Below are 20968 nucleotides of genomic sequence, written 5' to 3'. Positions count from 1 at the left end.
ATATGAGGAAGGGGCAGGGAAATGGGTCTAATTGAGTTCGCTCTTTCTGAGAGCTGACACATAGAATCTTACAGCACAGGAGGAGACCATTCGGCCCATCGTGCCTGTGCTGACTCTTTGAAAGAGCTATCCAATTAGTCCCACTCCCCTGCTCTTTCCCCATAGCCCTGCAATTTTTTCCTTTTCAAGTATTTATACAATTCCCCTTTGAAAGTTACTATTGAATCTGCTTCCACCGCCCTTTCAGGCAGCGCATTCCAGATCATAACAACTTGCTGTGTAAAACAATTTCTCCTCATCTCCTCTCTGGTTCTTTTGCCAATGATCTTAAATCTGTGTCCTCTGGTTACCGACCCCTTCTGCCAGCGGAAACAGTTTCTCCTTATTTATTCTACCAAACCCCTCAGAATTTTGAACACCTCTATTAAATCCCTTACCTTTACCCTTCCATTGCCCTAAGGAGAACAACCCCAGCTTCTCTAGTCTCTCCACATGTTCGAATGGCCGACTGGCCTCCTTCTGTGCTGCAACTGATGCCATGTCATAGTGAACTACGTGTTAGCAATGGTGGTCCCAGCGCCAAGCAGTGAGGTTAACTCCTTCCATTCCAATCCAGCACCAGTCTCCGAACAACAGTGTGACAATTTTCCATTTCTTATGCCAGCCATCCGATCGGCCGAGTGAGACTGGCAAATTACGGGCAGGGCTGTGCCCCTGGCCCGGTGCCCGGAGAGAGAGTTGGGTTGAAACCGGCCAAACTAACCTTGCAAAGGCCTCTAGAATGAGCAGAGTGCGCAGATTTCCATCCCATCATTCTGGGCTGGATTTAAAAATTCAGAATCCAGAGTGTGTAACTCATTGCATCACCCAGTTCCCCAGTCGTTTTACCTGTCTATATATCTGTTTATATCCTTGTTTCGTTAGGTATCGGTCTGCTTATGTATCTGTCCCATGTTTCTATCTATGTTTCTGTCTGTTTAAACGTTCTGTTTACATGTTGGTTTCATTACATATCGGTTTGCTTATGTCTGTTTATGTATCTGTTGCATGTTTCTGTCTGTTTATGTGTCTTTTCCAAATTTCTGTTTATGTGTTTGCCACATTATGTATCTGTTTTGTGTCTGTCTGTTTATGCTTCCGTCTGTTTCTGTGTCTGTCTGTTTATGTATGGATCCATTTATGTATCTGTATATTTATCTACTTGTCTGTCTACATCATCTTTATGTAAGTGTGTGTCTCATATAGAATTGGCCAATGTCGGTGTGTGTTTATTTACCTATCTGTCAATCAATGAACCTATCTGTAGATGCATTTGTGCATGGTATTTCTTAAATATCTATGTATGTACCTATTTACCAATGTGCCTTTCTATCTATCTATCTATCTATCTGTCTATCTACCTAGCTGTCTGTCTGTCTATCTATCTGTCTGTCTGTCTGTCTATCTATCTATCTACCTATCTTTTCATCTCAGTCTACTTATATCATGTATCTGTCTGTCTATCTGTATTAATATTTTCATCATTCTATCTAATTATGTGCCTGTCAATGTTCATTCTGTCAGAATGATACCGGGGTCAAAAGGGTTAAATTACGAGGACAGGCTGGGCTTGTGTTCCCTTGAGAGTAGAAGATTAAGGGGTGATCTAATTGAGGTGTTTAAGGTGATTAAAGGATTTGATAGGGTAGATAGAAACTATTTCCTCTGGTGGGGAGTCCAGAACAAGGGGGCATAACCTTAAAATTAGAGCGGGGTCATTCGGGGTGATGTCAGGAAGCACTTCACACAAAGGGTGGACCCATCTTTTGTTTCTATATTTGTCCCATTCCCACCCTCCTTGCCTTGCACCATCTTCCCTTTTGTCATTTAATCACTCCTGCCCTCCACCCTATCACATGCCTTTCCCTTTGTTCTTTACTCCCTCCCATCCCCCCTCCTTTTCTCTGGCTCTGTACTTGCTTGAAAACTATTAAATCTCGAACATCTTCCAGTTCTGATGAAAGGTCTTCGACCCGAAAGGTTAACTCTGTTTCTCTCTCCACAGATGCTGCCTGACCTGCTGAGTGTTTCCAGCATTTTCTGTTTTCATTTCAGATTTCCAGAATCCGTAGTATTTTGCATTTGCGTATAGATAGGAACTCAGAAATGTAGTAAACAATGTGGAGGACAGTAACAGACTTCAGGAGGACATAGACATACTGGTGAAATGGGCGGACACATGGCAGATGAAATTTAACGCAGAGAAGTGTGAAGTGATACATTTTGGAAGGAAGAATGAGGAGAGGCAATATAAACTAAATGGTACAATTCTAAAAGGGGATGCAAGAACAGAGAGACCTATGGGTGCACATACACAAATCTTTGAAGGTGGCCGAACAAGTAGAGAAGGCTGTTACAAATGCACATGGGATCCTGGACTTTATCAATAGAGGCATAGAGTACAAAAGCAAAGAAGTTAGGCTAAACCTTCATAAAACACTGGTTAGACCTCAGCTGGAGTATTGTGTCCAATTCTGGGCACCGCACTTTAGGAAGGATGTCAAGGCCTGAGAGAGGGTGCAGAAGAGATTTACCAGAATGGTGCCAGGGATGAGGGACTTCAGTTATGTGGAGAGATTGGAGAAGCTGGGGTTGTTCTCCTTAGGTCAGAGAAGGTTAAGAGGAGATTTAATCGAGGTGTTCAAAATTATGAATGGTTTTGATAGAGTTTTGTTTTTATTCGTTCATGGGATGTGGGCGTCGCTGGCGAGGCCGGCATTTATTGCCCATCCCTAATTGCCCTTGAGAAGGTGGTGGTGAGCCGCCTTCTTGAACCGCTGCAGTCCGTGTGGTGAAGGTTCTCCCACAGTGCTGTTAGGTAGGGAGTTCCAGGATTTTGACCCAGCGACGATGAAGGAACGTCGATATATTTCCAAGTCGGGATGGTGTGTGACTTGGAGGGGAAAGTGCAGGTGGTGTTGTTCCCATGTGCCTGCTGCTCTTGTCCTTCTAGGTGATAGAGGTCGCGGGTTTGGGAGGTGCTGTCGAAGAAGCCTTGGCGAGTTGATGCAGTGCATCCTGTGGATGGTACACACTGCAGCCACAGTGCGCCAGTGGTGAAGGGAGTGAATGTTTAGGGTGGTGGATGGGGTGCCAATCAAGTGGGCTGCTTTGTCTTGGATTGTGTCGAGCTTCTTGAGTGTTGTTGGAGCTGCACTCATCCAGGCAAGTGGAGAGTATTCCATCACACTCCTGACTTGTGCCTTGTAGATGGTGGAAAGGCTTTGGGGAGTCAGGAGGTGAGTCACTTGCCGCAGAATACACAGCCTCTGACCTGCTCTTGTAGCCCCAGTATTTATATGGCTGGTCCAGTTTAGTTTCTGGTCAATGGTGACCCCCAGGATGTTGATGGTGGGGGATTCGGCGATGGTAATGCCGTTGAATGTCAAGGGCAGGATTCTCTCTTGTTGGAGATATTCATTGCCTGGCACTTGTCTGGCGCGAATGTTACTTGCCACTTATCAGCCCAAGCCTGGATGTTGTCCAGGTCTTGCTGCATGCGGGCTCGGACTGCTTTATTATCTGAGGGGTTGCGAATGGAACTGAACACTGTGCAATCATCAGCGAACATCCCCATTTCTGACCTTATGATGGAGGGAAGGTCATTGATGAAGCAGCTGAAGATGGTTGGGCCCAGGACACTGCCCTGGGGAACTCCTGCAGCAATGTCCTGGGGCTGAGATGATTGGCCTCCAACAACCACTACCATCTTCCTTTGTGCTAGGTATGACTCCAGCCACTGGAGAGATTTCCCCTTGATTCCCATTGACTTCAATTTTATTAGGGCTCCTTGGTGCCACACTCAGTCAAATGCTGCCTTGATGTCAAGGGCAGTCACTCTCACCTCACCTCTAGAATTCAGCTCTTTTGTCCATGTTTGGACCAAGGTTGTAATGAGGTCTGGTGCCGAGTGGTCCTGGCGGAACCCAAACTGAGCATCGGTGAGCAGGTTATTGGTGAGTAAGTGCCGCTTGATAGCACTGTCGACGACACCTTCCATCGCTTTGCTGATGATTGAGAGTAGACTGATGGGGCGGTAATTGACCGGATTGGATTTGTCCTGCTTTTTGTGGACAGGACATACCTGGGCAATTTTCCACATTGTCGGGTAGATGCCAGTGTTGTAGCTGTACTGGAACAGTTTGGCTAGAGGTGCAGCTAGTTCTGGAGCACAAGTCTTCAGCACTACAGCCGGGATGTTGTCGGGGCCCATAGCCTTTGCTGTATCCAGTGCACTCAGCCATTTCTTGATATCACGTGGAGTGAATCAAATTGGCTGAAGACTGGCTTCTGTGATGGTGGGGATATCGGGAGGAGGCTGAGATGGATCATCCACTCGGCACTTCTGGCTGAAGATGGTTGCAAACGCTTCAGCCTTGTCTTTTGCACTCACGTGCTGGACTCTGCCATCATTGAGGATGGGGATGTTTGCAGAGCCTCCTCCTCCCGTTAGTTGTTTAATTGTCCACCACCATTCACGACTGGATGTGGCAGGACTGCAGAGCTTTGATCTGATCCGTTGGTTGTGGAATCGCTTAGCTCTGTCTATAGCATGTTGCTTCCGCTGTTTAGCATGCATGTAGTCCTGAGTTGTAGCTTCACCAGGTTGGCACCTCATTTTTCGGTACGCTTGGTGCTGCTCCTGGCGTGCTCTTCTACACTCCTCATTGAACCAGGGTTGATCCCCTGGCTTGTTGGTAATGGTAGAGTGAGGAATATGCCGGGCCATGAGGTTACAGATTGTGCTGGAATACAATTCTGCTGCTGCTGATGGCCCACAGCGCCTCATGGATGCCCAGTTTTGAGCTGCTAGATCTGTTCTGAATCTATCCCATTTAGCACAGTGGTAGTGCCACACAACACGTTGGATGGTGTCCTTAGTGTGAAGACGGGACTTTGTCTCCACGAGGACTGTGCGGTGGTCACTCCTACCAATACTGTCATGGACAGATGCATTTGCGACAGGTGGATTGGTGAGGATGAGGTCAAGGAGTTTTTCCCTCATGTTGGTTCGCTCACCACCTGCCGCAGGCCCAGTCTAGCAGCTATGTCCTTCAGGACTCGGCCAGCTCGGTCAGTAGTGGTGCTACCGAGCCACTCTTGGTGATGGACATTGAAGTCCCCCACCCAGAGTACATTCTGTGCTCTTGCTACCCTCAGTGCTTCCTCCAAGTGGTGTTCAACATGGAGGAGGACTGATTCATCAGCTGAGGGAGGGCGGTAGGTGGTAATCAGCAGAAGGTTTCCTTGCCCATGTTTGACCTGCTGCCATGAGATTTCATGGGGTCCAGAGTCAATGTTGAGGACTCCCAGGGCCACTCCCTCCTGACTGTATATCACTGTACCGCCACCTCTGGTCGGTCTGTCCTGCCGGTGGGACAGGACATACCCAGGGATGGTGATGGAAGAGTCTGGGACGTTGGCTGAAAGGTATGATTCTGTGAGTATGGTTATGTCAGGCTGTTGCTTGACTAGTCTGTGGGACAGCTCTCCCAATTTTGGCACAAGTCCCCAGATGTTAGTGAGGAGGACTTTGCAGGGTCGACCGGGCTTGGTTTGCCGTTGTCATGTCCTGTGCCTAGTGGTCTGATGCCGGGTGGTCCATCCGGTTTTATTCTTATTATGACTTTTTGTAGCGAGATTTTACAACTAAGTAGCTTGCTCGGCCATTTCAGACGGCAATTAAGAATCAACCACATTGGCTGTGGGTCTGGAGTCACATCTCGGCCAGACCGGATAAGGACGGCAGGTTTCCTTCCCTAAAGGGCATTAGTGAACCAGAGGGTTTTTACGACAATCCGATAGTTTCATGGCCACCGTTACTGATACTAGTATTTTAATTCCTGATTTTATTTAATTAATTGATTTTAAATTCCCCAGCTGCCATGGTGGGATTTGAACTCATGACTCTGGATTATTCGTCCAGTCACATAACCACTATGCTGCCGTACCCAGATAGAGTAAATAAGGAGAAACTGTTTCCAGTGGCAGAAGGGTCAGTAACCAGAGGACACAGATTTAAGGTGATCGGCAAAGGAGCCAGAGGCGACATGAGGAAATATTTTTTTACGCAGTGAGTTGTTATGATCTGGAATGCACTGCCTGAAAGGGCGGTGGAAGCAGATTCAATAGTAACTTTCAAAAGGGAATTGAATAAATACTTGAAGGGGAGGAAATTACAGGGCTATGGGGAAAGGGCAGGGGAATGGGTCTAATTGTACAGCTCTTTCAAAGAGCCAGCACAGGCATGATGGGCCGAATGTTCTCCTTCAGTGCTGTATTCTCATTCTATGATTCTGTGATCTGTCTGTTTCTGAGTCTGCCTATGTCTTTATCTCTCTGTTGACATATCTGCTCTTTCTTTATATATCTGCCTCATTATATATTTATGTACCTCTATATTATATATTTGGTTAACTAATTAGGTGTGTATTTTTCTGTCACTCAGTGTGTATTTTTCTGTGTCTGTCTGCTTGTCTGTCTGCCTATCTATCTGTCTATATATCTACAAATCTCTCTGTCTCTCAATCTATCTCTATCTATCTCTCTAACTATCTCTGTTGATAGCACACTATTAATGAATTTGACATTAAATCTCTGAACCACTCTCCAGAAAGGGATTCAGGACCTTTGTTAGATGGTAGAGTAAAATAAGAGTGAGAGACAGCTTTAGTTCAGGAACGTGCCAGTGATATCAATCCGACCAATGTAACCGAGTGGAGAGGCAGTCAGTCGGTGAGAGAGCAGAGAATGTCATGTAATGGGCAAAGCAGATACTCCGGTTGATATCTGTGATGTGGGAGGGTCTCTGATGTGGGAGGGTCTCTGATGTGGGAGGGTTTCTGATGTGGGAGGGTCTCTCTGTGATATGGGAGGGTCTCTCTCTGATGTGGGCGGGTCTCTCTGATGCGGGAGGGTCTCTCTGTGATGCGGGAGGGTCTCTCTCTGATGCGGGAGGGTCTCTCTGTGATGCGGGAGCGTCTGAAGTGGGAGGGTTTCTGATGTGGGAGGGTCTCTCTCTGATGCGGGAGGGTCTCTGTGATGCAGGAGGGTCTCTCTGTGATGTGGGAGGGTCTGATGTGGGAGGGTTTCTGATGTGGGAGGGTCTCTCTGTGATATGGGAGGGTCTCTCTCTGATGTGGGAGGGTTTCTGATGCGGGAGGGTCGCTCTGACGCGGGAAGGTCTCTCTCTGTTGTGGGAGGGTCTCTCTGTGATGTGGGAGGGTCTCTGATGTGGGAGGGTCTCTGATATGGGAAGGTTTCTGATGTGGGAGGGTCTCTCTGTGATGTGGGAGGGTCTCTCTCTGATGTGTGAGGGTCTCTGTGATGTGGGAGGGTCTCTCTGATGTGGGAGGGTTTCTGATGTGGGAGGGTCTCTCTGTGATGTGGGAGGGTCTCTGAAGTGGGAGGGTCTCTCTCTGATGTGGGAAGGTCTCTCTCTCTGATGTGAGAGGGTGTCTCTGTGATGTGGGAGGGTCTCTCTGATGCGGGAGGATCTCTCTGTGATGAGGGAGGGTCTCGGATGTGGGCGAGTCTTGCTGTGATGTGGGAGGGTCTCTGATTTGGGAGGGTCTCTCTGTGATGTGGGAGTGTGTCTGATGTGGGAGGGTGTCTGTCCCAGTGTCTCTCTCTGATGTGGGAGGGTCTCTCTCTGATGTGGGAGGGTCTCTGATGTGGGAGGGTCTCTCTCTGATGTGGGAGGGTCTCTCTCTGATGTGGGAGGGTCTCTCTCTGATGTGGGAGGATCTCTGGTTTGGGAGGGTCTCTCTCTGATGTGGGAGGGTCTCTCTCTGATGTGGGAGGGACTCTGATGTGGGAGGGTCTCTCTATGATGCGGGAGGGTCTCTCTCTGATGCAGCAGGGTCTCTCTATGATGTGGGAGGGTCTCTGATGCGGGAGGGTCTCTCTCTGATGTGGGAGGATCTCTGGTTTGGGAGGGTCTCTCTCTGATGTGGGAGGGTCTCCCTCTGATGTGGGAGGGACTCTGATGTGAGAGGGTCTCTCTATGATGCTGGAGGGTCTCTGATGTGGGAGGGTCTCTATGATGCTGGAGGGTCTCTGATGTGGGAGGGTCTCTCTATGATGCGGGAGGGTCTCTGATGCGGCAGGGTCTCTCTTGGATGTGGAAGGGTCTCTCTCTGATGCAGGAGGGTCTCTCTATGATGTGGGAGGGTCTCTCTCTGATGCGGGAGGGTCTCTCTCTGATGCGGGAGGGTCTTTCTGATGCGGGAGGGTCTCCCTATGATGCGGGAGGGTCTCTCTGTGATGCTGGAGGGTCTCTCTGATGCTGGAGGGTCTCTCTATGATGTGGGAGGGTCTCTCTGTGATGTGGGAGGGTCTCTCTGTGATGTGGGAGGGTCTCTGATGTGGGAGGGTCTCTCTGTGATGTGGGAGGGTCTCTCTGTGATGTGGGAGGGTCCCTCTGATGTGGGAGGGTCTCTCTGTGATGCGGGAGAGTCTCTGATGTGGGAGGGTCTCTCTGTGATGTGGGAGGGTCTCTCTGTGATGCGGGAGGGTCTCTGATGTGGGAGGGTCTCTCTGTGATGTGGGAGGGTGTCTGATGTGGGAGGGTCTCTCTGTGATGTGGGAGGGTCTCTCTGTGATGCGGGAGGGTCTCTGATGTGGGAGGGTCTCTCTGTGATGTGGGAGGGTCTCTGATGTGGGAGGGTCTCTCTGTGATGTGGGAGGGTCTCTCTGTGATGTGGGAGGGTCTCTCTGTGATGCGGGAGGGTCTCTGATGTGGGAGGGTCTCTGATGTGGGAGGGTCTCTCTGTGATGTGGGAGTGTGTCTGTCACATGGGAATTTCTCTATTTTTTAAAATCTCAATCAGTTTAAAGAGCAGACTCGGATTGAGGTGAGACCACCGCGCTCTCTCTCACCTGGAAATTTATCTTGCGCCTTTTCTTTGATTAGAAGAACCCGATTTTAAACATTCTGGGATTCGTCGGTAAAACGAACCATTACCGAACGGGCCAGCAGACAGTGAGCAATACCCCCCAGTGAAACCATGGGCTGTGACTCGGTGTCTGCAGAGATGGGGCGGGCTGTAATGTTGGGATGTTTTCCAGCCTGTTATTTAATCCACGACCTATGGCGGGGGGAGTGGGATCGCACCGCCCAATAACTGGATCCTGATGATCAGCTCCGCACCGAGCTCTCATCCTCTATCTTTGTTCTTATTTTTTGCAAATATTTTTTTTTTGTTCGTCCACTCACTGATTTATTAAGGGCACCGACCCTGGTACCAACTGTAGGGATTTTTGTTTTAAAATGAGCATATTATTCAGCATTTAAAAAAACATTCCCACAATAAAATTCAGCCGACAGTTTTAAAATCTTGTGTCAAGTGTTTTTTGTCTGAAATGTTGATTTGACAGAACGTAATTCTTTATGGAGGGAAGAGAGATGAAGTGAAACAGGCTGGTTCAGTCACATATAAGCACACGCAGTCATATACTAATACAATCATATACAAACACACACGGTCATATAGAACACATACACGGTCATACACACGGTTATATACTAATACAGTCATATACAGAGACATACAGCTATGTACTACTACAATCATATACAAACATGGTTTATATACGAATACAATCATATACAAACACACAATCATATACAAACACACAGTTATATACAAACACACATACAGCCATATACTACTACAATCATACAAATATGGTTATATACTAATACAATCATGTACAAACACACAATCATATACAATTCACATGGTTATATATACAAACATATGCGGTCATATACTACTACAATCATATACAAACACAATCATATACAAACACACATGTGGTTATGCACAACCACACACAATCATATACTAACACACAGTCATACACAAACACATGGTTATTTACAAACACACTGTTATGTACAAACACACACAATTATGTATAAACCGTGTGCAGTTCTAGACAAACACAATTACATAAAACGTACACAGTCATACAAACACACAAATACATAAAACATTCACACACAATCATATACAAAAACAATTACATAAAACATGCACACAGTCATATACAAATGCAATTACATAAAACATTCACAGTCATATACAAACACAATTACATAAAGCATGCACACAGTCATATACAAATGTAATTACATAAAACATTCACACACAGTCATATACAAACACAATTACATAAAGCATGCACACAATCATATACAAATGTAATTACATAAAACATTCACACACAGCCATATACAAACACAATTACATAAAGCATGCACAGTTATGTACAAACATATGGTCATAAAAATACACTTAGATTCAAACATGGTCATATACAAACACGCAATTACACACAGTGATGGGCAAATATGCACTCGATCATATACAAACACAGGCTTATATACAAACTTGCACACAATTATACACAAACATGCCGTCATATACAAACACAATTACATGCAAACAAACACACATAGAGTTATACAGACAAACACAGATCCTGGTGAAGGGCCCATACTCATATTGGCCTTTTCTCTCTCCGGAGGGTCGCCCGCCCGCTCTGCATTCCAGCATTTTCTATATTTAAAAATTTTAATTTCACACGGGCACAGAGCTAAACGCAGAGACACATGTGAATCCCAGCACGCGCATAACTTACACTCACACACACACACACACAATGAGATCCTGGCAAATACAATAAACAACCCTCACCCCACCCCACTCTTAACAAAAAGCTGTGTTTACAGACAAACTTCCCAGTAAGGAATAGATGGATATCCAGGCATAGAGAAATCGAATTTCAGTTACAAGTTGCTGGGACAGATTTACTCATTTAATGTACTCTGGTTCTGTGTATTATTCACCTTAGAGACGGATGCAGAGGAGGGGAGCAGCAGGGAGAGGCTAGAAAGGGGGGGGGGCAGTAGAGTAGGGAGCGATGGAAATAGTAAGGAGGGGTTTAGACAGGAGGGGTTTGGAGAGTAACCGAGGAGGGGAAATATTGGGGAAAAAAATAACGTGTAGATCAATAAATTGGAAATAAATAAACGCATAATAAATATCTCCTAAAACGTGCTGAGATGGCGAGAGAGAGGGAAAAAAACACTTGCAAAAACGAAAAGTACCTTTAAAAAAGCTTGTTGCGTTCAGTCTGACTACGAGGGACTGGGGAGTTGGAGAGTTGCTCTATCCCTTTAGTGAAGGTACTTGACTCGATTGAAACAGTTAGCAAAAAACAAAAACAGCATCAACAACCAAAAAGTTATGCACTCCGACCTTTCCGAGTGTTTGAACAGAATAGAGAGAGAGAGAGAGAGGACAACGCAATACAATTTATTTCAAATTGTAATTGAGCTCCGCTCGAAACTAAAAGGGGGGCAAACGCTCTCCCGTTTACTTATTTTAAATAAATAGCTGAATAAAGACCAATTTATAGCCCCGTTCTGAATTCTCGTGGTGTATGAGCCGGGAATGAAAGGCTCAGTCATTTAATCCAAAAGCCATTTGCAAGTGTCTTGTTATTTTGCAAAAAGCCAAACATTTTAAAGGCTTGAATATTCATGAATTGACAAGACAGAGAGAGAGAGAGAGGACAGACAGAGACGTCATCCAGGAGGTGGGAACTAACAGTTGAAGTTCTGTATATATATAAATGGGAAAAAATCAGTTCTATATTTTGAATTTTTAGCCTCTTAAAAAAAAATTAATCGTAATAATTAAAATACGACAAGACGGTCGAGTGTGTGCGGCAGAAATCAGCGGGCACAGACTTTACCAGGTGGGGGTGAGTCACCACCGATTGAGCACTGACCTTTTCCCCTCAAGCTTTCAATTTGTTCGATTTAAAAAATATTCGCCGAGCTGTATAGAAATATTAACGATTTAAACTTATTTTTTCGTTTCGCCGCGTTTAATTCTAGAATTATAATCGGGATAGTTTTTATTTTAAGGAACGAATATTCCCCGGATTGGATTTGTTTTCTGAACTGCACAGGGTTTTATATCATAAGAAACGAATTAAAACCGTGTCTTATTTTTTAAAAAGTCGTTTTGATTTTCTATTTATGTTTTTTTTAAAAAAAAATGCAGATTCGCAAATGGCTCTCACGGCCTCAAAAATATATATATATATATATATTCCCCGCTTTTATACATCGGCCGTGACAGGTGCAAGGCGCTTGGAGGGGAATTTTAGCTCGCTGTAACAGGCAGAAACGAAAAAAAAAATGCAGACACGGTGAGGGGAAGGAGGTTACTCTGGTCCATGGGAACTGAGAAATGGTGGATGTGTCCCGTCTGGGTTCAAATAGCGACCGGGTGAAGGGGAGAGGGGAAGGGAACGGGGGCACGGGGGAACAGTCAGTGGAAATATAAGATTAAGGGTGTCTGTCAGAGAATTTGATTCAATCTTAAACTCACTTGTAAGATCTTTTTTTAAAAAAACACTATTAAGAAAGAACTTGTATTTATAGCGCGACTTTCACGACCTCAGGATGTCCCAGAGCGCTTTACAGCCAATGAAATACTTTTCCAAGTGTAGTCAGTGTTGTAATGTAGGGACAAGTGTCTCAAAGAGTCAATCCGTTTCAGGATTCCATGAGAACCCGGCTCCCTGACTGGTGGGTTGGATTTTGCGCTTTCTGTCCCTTTGAATTTTCAATCTGACCTAATGATTTAATATGAGACATCCATTGACCTTGGGGAGAGGAGGCACAGTCCATATATATCCCACCAGCACCCGCCCTACTCCGGGTCCGAACCCCAGTACAGCCGCTTTCAGTTCGGACCGAGTGGGACTAGGTGATTTTGAACAGGTATCAGGGAAGCGCGCTTGTATCCGGCCTGATCTTACTAGGAATACATGCAGAACTTTCACTGAATCAGGAGTAACATTGAACCTAGAATATATCATTAAATGTTGTAAAACTTTAAGTACCAAATAGTCTGAAACACAGGGATACACAGTCTGACACAAGGAGATACACAGACTGAAACACAGAGATACACAGACTGAAACACAGAGAAACACAGTCTGACACAGAGATACACAGTCTGACACAAGGAGATACACAGACTGAAACACAGAGAAACACAGTCTGAAACACAGAGAAACACAGTCTGACACAGAGATACACAGTCTGACACAAGGAGATACACAGACTGAAACACAGAGATACACAGTCTGAAACACAGAGAAACACAGTCTGACACAGAGATACACAGTCTGACACAGAGATACACAGACTGAAACACAGAGAAACACAGTCTGAAACACAGAGAAACACAGTCTGACACAGAGATACACAGACTGAAACACAGATACACAACAACCTGCATTTATATAGCGCCTTTAACATAGTAAAACAAGGTGCTTCACAGGAGTGATTATCAAACAAAATTTGATACCCTGTGTATCCCTGTTTCTCTATATACCCGTGTGTCTGTATCCCTGTGTCTGTCTGTATCCCTGTGTCTCTATATATCTGTGTGTCTGTATCCCTGTGTCTCTATATATCTGTGTCTGTACCCCGTCTCTCTATATATCCGTGTGTCTGTATCCCTGTGTCTCTATATATCTGTGTCTGTACCCCGTCTCTCTATATACCCGTGTGTCTGTATCCCTGTGTCTATATATCCGTGTGTCTGTATCCCTGTGTGTCACACAGAAGGATACGCAGACAGACACACGGAGATAGAGAGCCAAACCCACTGGGATACACCAGACACACGGATATATAGACACACGAGGATAGAGATACACAGAGATGTACAGACACACAGGTCCAGAGATACAGCTCTGTGATATCGGAGATAATCGGCGCTGCCTTCGTTTTAATGCAACACAGCCTTTAACACCGGTTTCTATGTAGAAAAAATGAGCCAACTCTTTGAGAGTTAATGAATCGGTTAAAAAAATCCCGAGGAGATATTGGGGGCGCACTGACCATTGAACAGATCTTATCCAGAATCAAACTGCATTTAAGGAATTGGAGAGTGAGAGAGAGAGAGAGAGAGAAGGCCCAAAGACCATCAGATTAACACCCCGCGACACACCTCTACCTGGGTGGGTGGGCTCCCCGGAGCGCAGAAAATAACAAAAGGAAAAGTTTTCTGTAAACTTTTCACACACTCACAGCTCGAGAAGAAAAGCAGGTAAATCCCCCCTCCCTGTGTTAGACAGTCCCATTAACTGAATACCCACATCACACCCCGGGGGTTCCCAGTCACACCACCCCCCCACCCCCCCCCGACAGAATACAATAATAAAAACAGCATTTAAAAAAGGGAATAAACAGGAGAAGCTGAAATAAGGACAGGAGGTGTTTGAATCACCTAACGCACCTGGATATAGAGAGTCAGCTTAAATATCCCCAGGGGAGTGTCTCGCCGCCTGAATCTGTCCTTTCTCTCTCTCAGGTGCTGTGTGTTTCTGATCATATTCCTGTCCCTGATGTCTGCACTCTCCCCGTATCACACTCTCCCCGTATCACACTCTCCCCGTATCACACGCCCGGAGCACAACATTCATTCACTAAACATTTGTTTAAAGCGCATATCTGCGCTAGTAAGTTCGAGAGTCCTGTATGTGTGTGTGTGTGTGTGTTTGATATATATTCATGGGTGGGTGGGGGTGGGGGGGATATTTAGCAAAATGAAAGGGATTGGAGTAAGGAGGAAGGTCGGAATTGAGTTGAGCCCCGGTGTGATTTTGAATTCGAGCCGGCGGATAGTGTGAAGGATGCACGAGTGTGAGTGTGAGACGGGGTCCGTGCAACACGGCTCCGTCCACTTATCTAAACCCCGCTCTGGGCTGTTATCGGCGGATGGAGGTGATGCACTTGTTTAAAGTAAGTGGGCTGGTGTCTCCTGTAAGATTGTGTTGTGCGGCATTCCACGCCAATATCTTCAATGGACTGGCACTTTAATAGTGCAGAGGCTGGTCTCTGTGTGTGTCAGAGAGATGAGCGAGTGTGTTAATGGAGCACGTGTGTGTGTGTGTTTGTGTGTACTGTGTCTGACTGTGTCTGTGTCTGATGGTGTCCATGTGTCTCCCAGTGTGTTCATGTGTCTGAGTGTATCCATAGAGACGTATGTATGTGTCTCTGTGTCTGTTCGTGTGTGTCTTAGTGTATGTGTGTCTCTATGCCTGTATGTGTGTGTCTCAGTGTCTGTATATGTCTCTCAGTGTATGTATGTGTATCTCAGTGTCTGTATGTGTGTCTCAGTGTATGTGTGTCTCTATGCCTGTACGTGTGTGTCTCAGTGCCTGTATGTATGTGTCTCTGTGTCTGTTCGTGTGTGTCTCTATGCCTGTATGTGTGTCTCAGTGTCTGTATATGTCTCTCAGTGTATGTATGTGTATCTCAGTGTATGTGTGTGTGTCTCAGTGTATGTGTGTCTCAGTGCCTGTATGTATGTGTCTCTGTGTCTGTTCGTGTCTGTGTCTTAGGTCTTTATGTGTGTGTGTCAGTGTATGCATGTCTCTATGTCTGTACATGTGTGTGTCTCGGTGCCTGTATGTATATGTCTCTATGACAGATAGATGATAAGATAGATAGATAAATATTAGATAGACAGATGGTTACATAGACAAATAAATAGATCAATGGTCAGGTAGACAGACCGATACATGACTAGACAGATATATGGATAGACAGGTAGACAGACAGACAGATAGACAGACAGGTAGATAGATAGACAGACAGAGGGTAGATAGCTAGATAGACAGACACAGATCGATAGATAAATGGTTAAATATACCTGTAGATACATCGTTGTTATATAGATTGTTAGATATACAGATAGATGGAGACAGATAGATAGCTACCTACATAAAAAGATACATAGCTAGATCAAAGTTAAATATACATATATAGACAGATACGGAGATTAACAGATAGATACAGAGGTGTCTGATTGGTGTGGATATCATATGGACGGGCGGATGGACAGGTGGATAAATGGAGAGAGAGAGAGAGAGAGACAGGTCGGTACATACCTAGGGAAATGTCCATCCCCTGTAAAGATAAAAAATAATACATCCTGGGCACTGTGGGACTGGGGAATTATTCTATCCTTAAACCTGCCGCTTTGAATAATATTCACTTTTATTTGAAGTAGTGTTCATTTGTTTATCTTCATTTCCTTTCGTAACTGAACTTTGACCGAATTTGATTTATTAAAATCCATAAAAAACTAAACGCCATAAATGTAAAAACAAAATAAAATTCCACGTGGGGTGTCTGATATGAAACCTGTGACCCTTGTGTCGCTCATTGAAAACAACATTCTCTAAAACAAATTCTCCTGCGTCCCTCCCATCTTTTTAAAGAAACTCACCTCTCAAAAATATTTTTCTTTCTCAGTTTATTTCGCTATGAATCAGAGGGAGTGTAAAATGCAGTGATAATGGTGGGGCTGGTTTCAGTGATGTACTTCCTCGGAGTTGCTCTAACTGCCTTGCTACTCGAGAGGCGGCTGAGAGGGACCCCATTCAATTCTCTGCAATCCCAGTTCAGCACAAAGTCCTCGACCAAAAAAAAATGTACAAAGAGACAGAGAGACACGCCACCAGGCCCTTTTATTTATTGTTATTAACCCCTAGCAGCCGGGAAAGGATTTTGATTTGAAATGTGGAGGGGCGGGGCGGCGAGGCGAGAAAAAGAATGAATCTTCATTTTCTTTGTTAGTTTCTCTTCCTCCACATCATCCCTCCCTGAAGACAGACTCGGTTATAGTCTATTGGTTAGTGTTGGACTATAACCTGGTGTTGTAAGATTCCTTACATTTGTCCACCGGCATCTCCACATCACCAAGACAGACTCCAGCTAGGGACAATTCCTCAGGTGCTGATAAATTGGCCAAGAGATTATTTCTTTTAACAGTGTCTGCGGGCAAGTCTATTTGGCAGTGGGGGGCATCACATGCCAACACTGATTCTTGTCCTCACCGACAACACAAGTGTACCTTTTGGCAAAAGCCACAGTAGCAGGTGGATTGGCTGGAACCTCCCTCCCGAGCACAGGGGACACTGCCGCCCATTAAAACCGACTCAGTCAGATAACTCGGGCACAGCAATCGATTGCACACTGACACATTGTGTCACTGGTACATATACAAGCCTTCCCATTGCTACCATTCATAAACCAAAAGTCACCAAGAAAACAGCTCACATTCACATTGATATACTGTAACATGCATATATACAGATACACACACTAAATATATACAGAAACACACACTAAATGTACACAGATACACGAAGTATATACAGATACACACTAAATATATACAGATGCAAATACTAAATATAAACTGATATACAGACTAAATATATACAGATACACACTAAATATATACAGATGCAAATACTAAATATAAACTGATATACAGACTAAATATATACAGATACACACTAAATATATACAGATGCACATACTAAATATAAACTGATATACAGACTAAATATATACAGATTCACACACACATTGATCTATATACAAACACACACACAAATATATACATATATACAGAAACACAAACATATACACACAACGACAACAACTTGCATTTTTACTGTGCCTTTAACGTAGTAAAACATCCCGAGGAGCTTCACAGGAGTGATTATCAAACAATATTTGACACTTAGACACATGAGATATTAGGACAGGTGACCAAAAGCTTGGTCAAAGAGGTAGGTTTTAAGGGGCATCTTAAAGGAGGAGAGAGAGGCGGAGAGGATTAGGGAGGGAATTCCAGAGCTTAGGGCCCAGGTGGCTGAAGGCACGGCCGCCAATGGTGGAGCGATGAAAATCAGGGAAGTGCAAGAGGCCAGAATTGGAGGAGCGCAGAGATCTCAGATGGTTGTAGGGTTAGAGGAGATTACAGAGATATACAGATTCACATATACATGCAAACATATATATATAGATACACACACATACACCAATGTATATATAGATACACAAACATACTCACATGTATATAAACACATACTTTTTTATATATATGATATAATGGTACTATTTTGAGGGGAGTGCAAGAGCAGAGGGACCTGGGGATACATAGTCACAAATCTTTGAAGGTGGCAGGGCAAGCTGATAAGGCTGTTAAGAAAGAGTATGGGACACTTAGCTTTGTAAATAGGAGCATTGAATACAAAAACAAGGAAGTCATGCAAAACCTTTACAAATGACTGGTTAGGCCTCAGCTGGAGTATTGTGTTCAATTCTGGGCACCGCACTTTAGGAGGGATGTCAAGGCATTAGAGAGGATGCAGAAGAGATTTACCAGAATGGTACCAGGGATGAGGGACTTCAGTTATATGGAGAGACTGGAGAAGCTGGGGTTGTTTCTCCTCAGAGCACAGAAGGTTAAGGGGAGAACCAACAGAGGTATTCAAAATTATAAGGAGTTTTGATAGAATTGGAGGGAGAAACTATTTCCTCTGGCAAGTGGGTCAGTAACCAGAGGTTTCGGATTTAAAATAACTGGCAAAAGAACTAGAGGGGAAATGAGGAGAAATGTTTTCACGCGGAGGGTTGTTAAGATCTGGAATGAGTGGTGGAAGCAGATTCCATAGAAACTTTCAAAAGGCAATTGGCCATGAAGGGGACTAAATCGCAGGGTTATGGGGAAAAAGCTGGGGAGTGGGGCTAAATTAGACAGCTCTTTCAAAGAGCCAGCACAGGCATGATGGGCCGAATGGCCTCCTTCTGTGCTGTAAGATTCTATGATATGTAGATGTAGAGATGCACCCATGTAGAAATTCACCCAGTATATGTGTTCACCTGTGTATATGTGTTTGTAACTGTGTATGTGTATATACCTGTGTATAGCTGCAGGTGTGTATCACACCATGTTAGTGTGCTTGTCAGCTGTGTTCTGGATGACATTGTTTACAAATGGTAAAAGTGGAGAGACTAGTGCGGAGAGTGTTCAAACATCAGTGTGAGTGTGATCTGCAGTAGTGTAGATCGGTGTGAGTGTGATCAACGAAACTGCAAATCAGTGTGAGTGTGATCTATAATCATGTAAATCAGTGTGAGTGTGATTATAATCATGTAAATCAGTGTGAGTGTGATCTATAATCGTGCCAATCAGTGTACATGTGATTATAATCGTGTCAATCAGTGCGAGTGTGATGTATAATCATGTAAATCAGTGTGAGTGTGATCTATAATCGTGCCAATTAGTGTGAGTGTGATCTATAATCGTGTCAATCAGTGTGATTGACTTATAATAATGTAAATCGGCTTTTGATCAATGTCACTGCAAAGCAGCCTGTGTGTGATCTGTAGTGTGTACATCAGTGTGAGTTTGAATCGATGGGAGTGTAAATCAGTGTGGAGCTTGACCTATAATAATGTAAGTCGTTGTGGGTGTGATCTTTCGCCGTGTAAGTCAACGTGAGGGCGTGAGTGAGTGTGAGCTCAGTGAGCACGGTGCGGGCTGGGGATGAGAGTGTATGAGGAGCCCGGGCTGCGCTCCCGCGTGTGTCCGCTGGATGGGGGTGTTGATAGTGACTGATCGGCCTGTAACACGCTCCACACTCTCACTGACAGCCCGGGGCAACGCAAGGTCAGTGGAGCAGCGAGAGATAGCAGGGACTCCGCACTGCGAAGGTTCGCATCCCTCGAAAGCTTTCGCAATCACCACGGGTGTGTAAAACAAAAAGCAAAAAAAAAACAATTGCAACACATTATATGCATTACAAGTTTCATGTGTGTGTATATATATATATATTACAGTTTGTATATAGAGCTTCCATATATATATATATATATATTCGTGCAAATAGTTCGATCGATTCTGATGTTTGTATTGTTAATTGATGCATAAACTGTTACAGGAGCTCCTATAAACTGTTATAGGAGCAGCGAGTGCTGAATTAGACAGTGTGAGAGCCGGCGTGAGATGGGTGCAGAGAGAGAGAGAGAGAGATGGGCGAGTGGTTCCCTGTCCAGATTATTCCAAGTACCGTAATTGCCTCCTTGCCTAACTTCACTGGACACGGCACTAGTGTGGGTTCGATTTCTCCCCAGCTCAGAGCTGAGAATAAAGCACCTCTCTCCCCCCGTGTCTCTCTCTCCCTCTCACTCTGTGTGTAATCTCCAATATAAAAATATCCCTTAAACCCGCCCTCTGAGAAGTTAAATATCTGAGCGCGTGAGGTACGTGAACAGGAGCACGGCGTATACCTGCATACACCCTGTGAATATACATTTATATATACGTGATTATACAATAAACGGACTGCGTATGTACATCCATATACACAAGGAATGTGTAGCTACATGTGCAAGAATGAATGCACGCCCGTGTGCATGTATTTGTGGATATATAAATTTCTATATGTGTGTGTGCGATATGTTAATACGTGTGGACGTGTAAATCTCTGCCTCAGGTTGCGGTTGCTATGTCTATATGTCTCTGTTTCTATAGGTCTCTGTCTATAAGTCTCTCTGTTTCTATAGGTCTCTGTCTATATGTCTGTTTCTATAGGTCTCTGTCTATATGTCTCTGTTTCTATAGGTCTCTGTCTATATGTCTGTTTCTATAGGTCTCTGTCTATATGTCTCTGTTTCTATAGGTCTCTGTCTATATGTCTCTGTTTCTATAGGTCTCTGTCTATATGTCTGTTTCTATAGGTCTCTGTCTATATGTCTCTGTTTCTATAGGTCTCTGTCTATATGTCTGTTTCTATAGGTCTCTGTCTATATGTCTCTGTTTCTATAGGTCTCTGTCTATATGTCTGTTTCTATAGGTCTCTGTCTATATGTCTCTGTTTCTATAGGTCTCTGTCTAAAGTCTCTCTGTTTCAATAGGTCTCTGTCTATATGTCTCTGTTTCTATAGGTCTCTGTCTATATGTCTGTTTCTATAGGTCTCTGTCTATATGTCTCTGTTTCTATAGGTCTCTGTCTAAAGTCTCTCTGT

At 44.5% G+C, this 20968-nt stretch overlaps 1 long non-coding RNA gene across 1 annotated transcript in view; it reads right to left on the bottom strand.

The window, feature by feature from the left end:
* Positions 1–20968, bottom strand: part of LOC137322702 (uncharacterized) — a 98682-nt gene that overhangs the window by 33409 nt on the left and 44305 nt on the right. The window lies entirely within an intron of this gene.

Source organism: Heptranchias perlo, chromosome 1, assembly GCF_035084215.1.
Source record: "Heptranchias perlo isolate sHepPer1 chromosome 1, sHepPer1.hap1, whole genome shotgun sequence".
Lineage (NCBI taxonomy): Eukaryota > Metazoa > Chordata > Chondrichthyes > Hexanchiformes > Hexanchidae > Heptranchias > Heptranchias perlo.
Note: the sequence above shows the minus strand (reverse complement) of the source record. Positions and strands in the feature narration are given on the sequence as shown.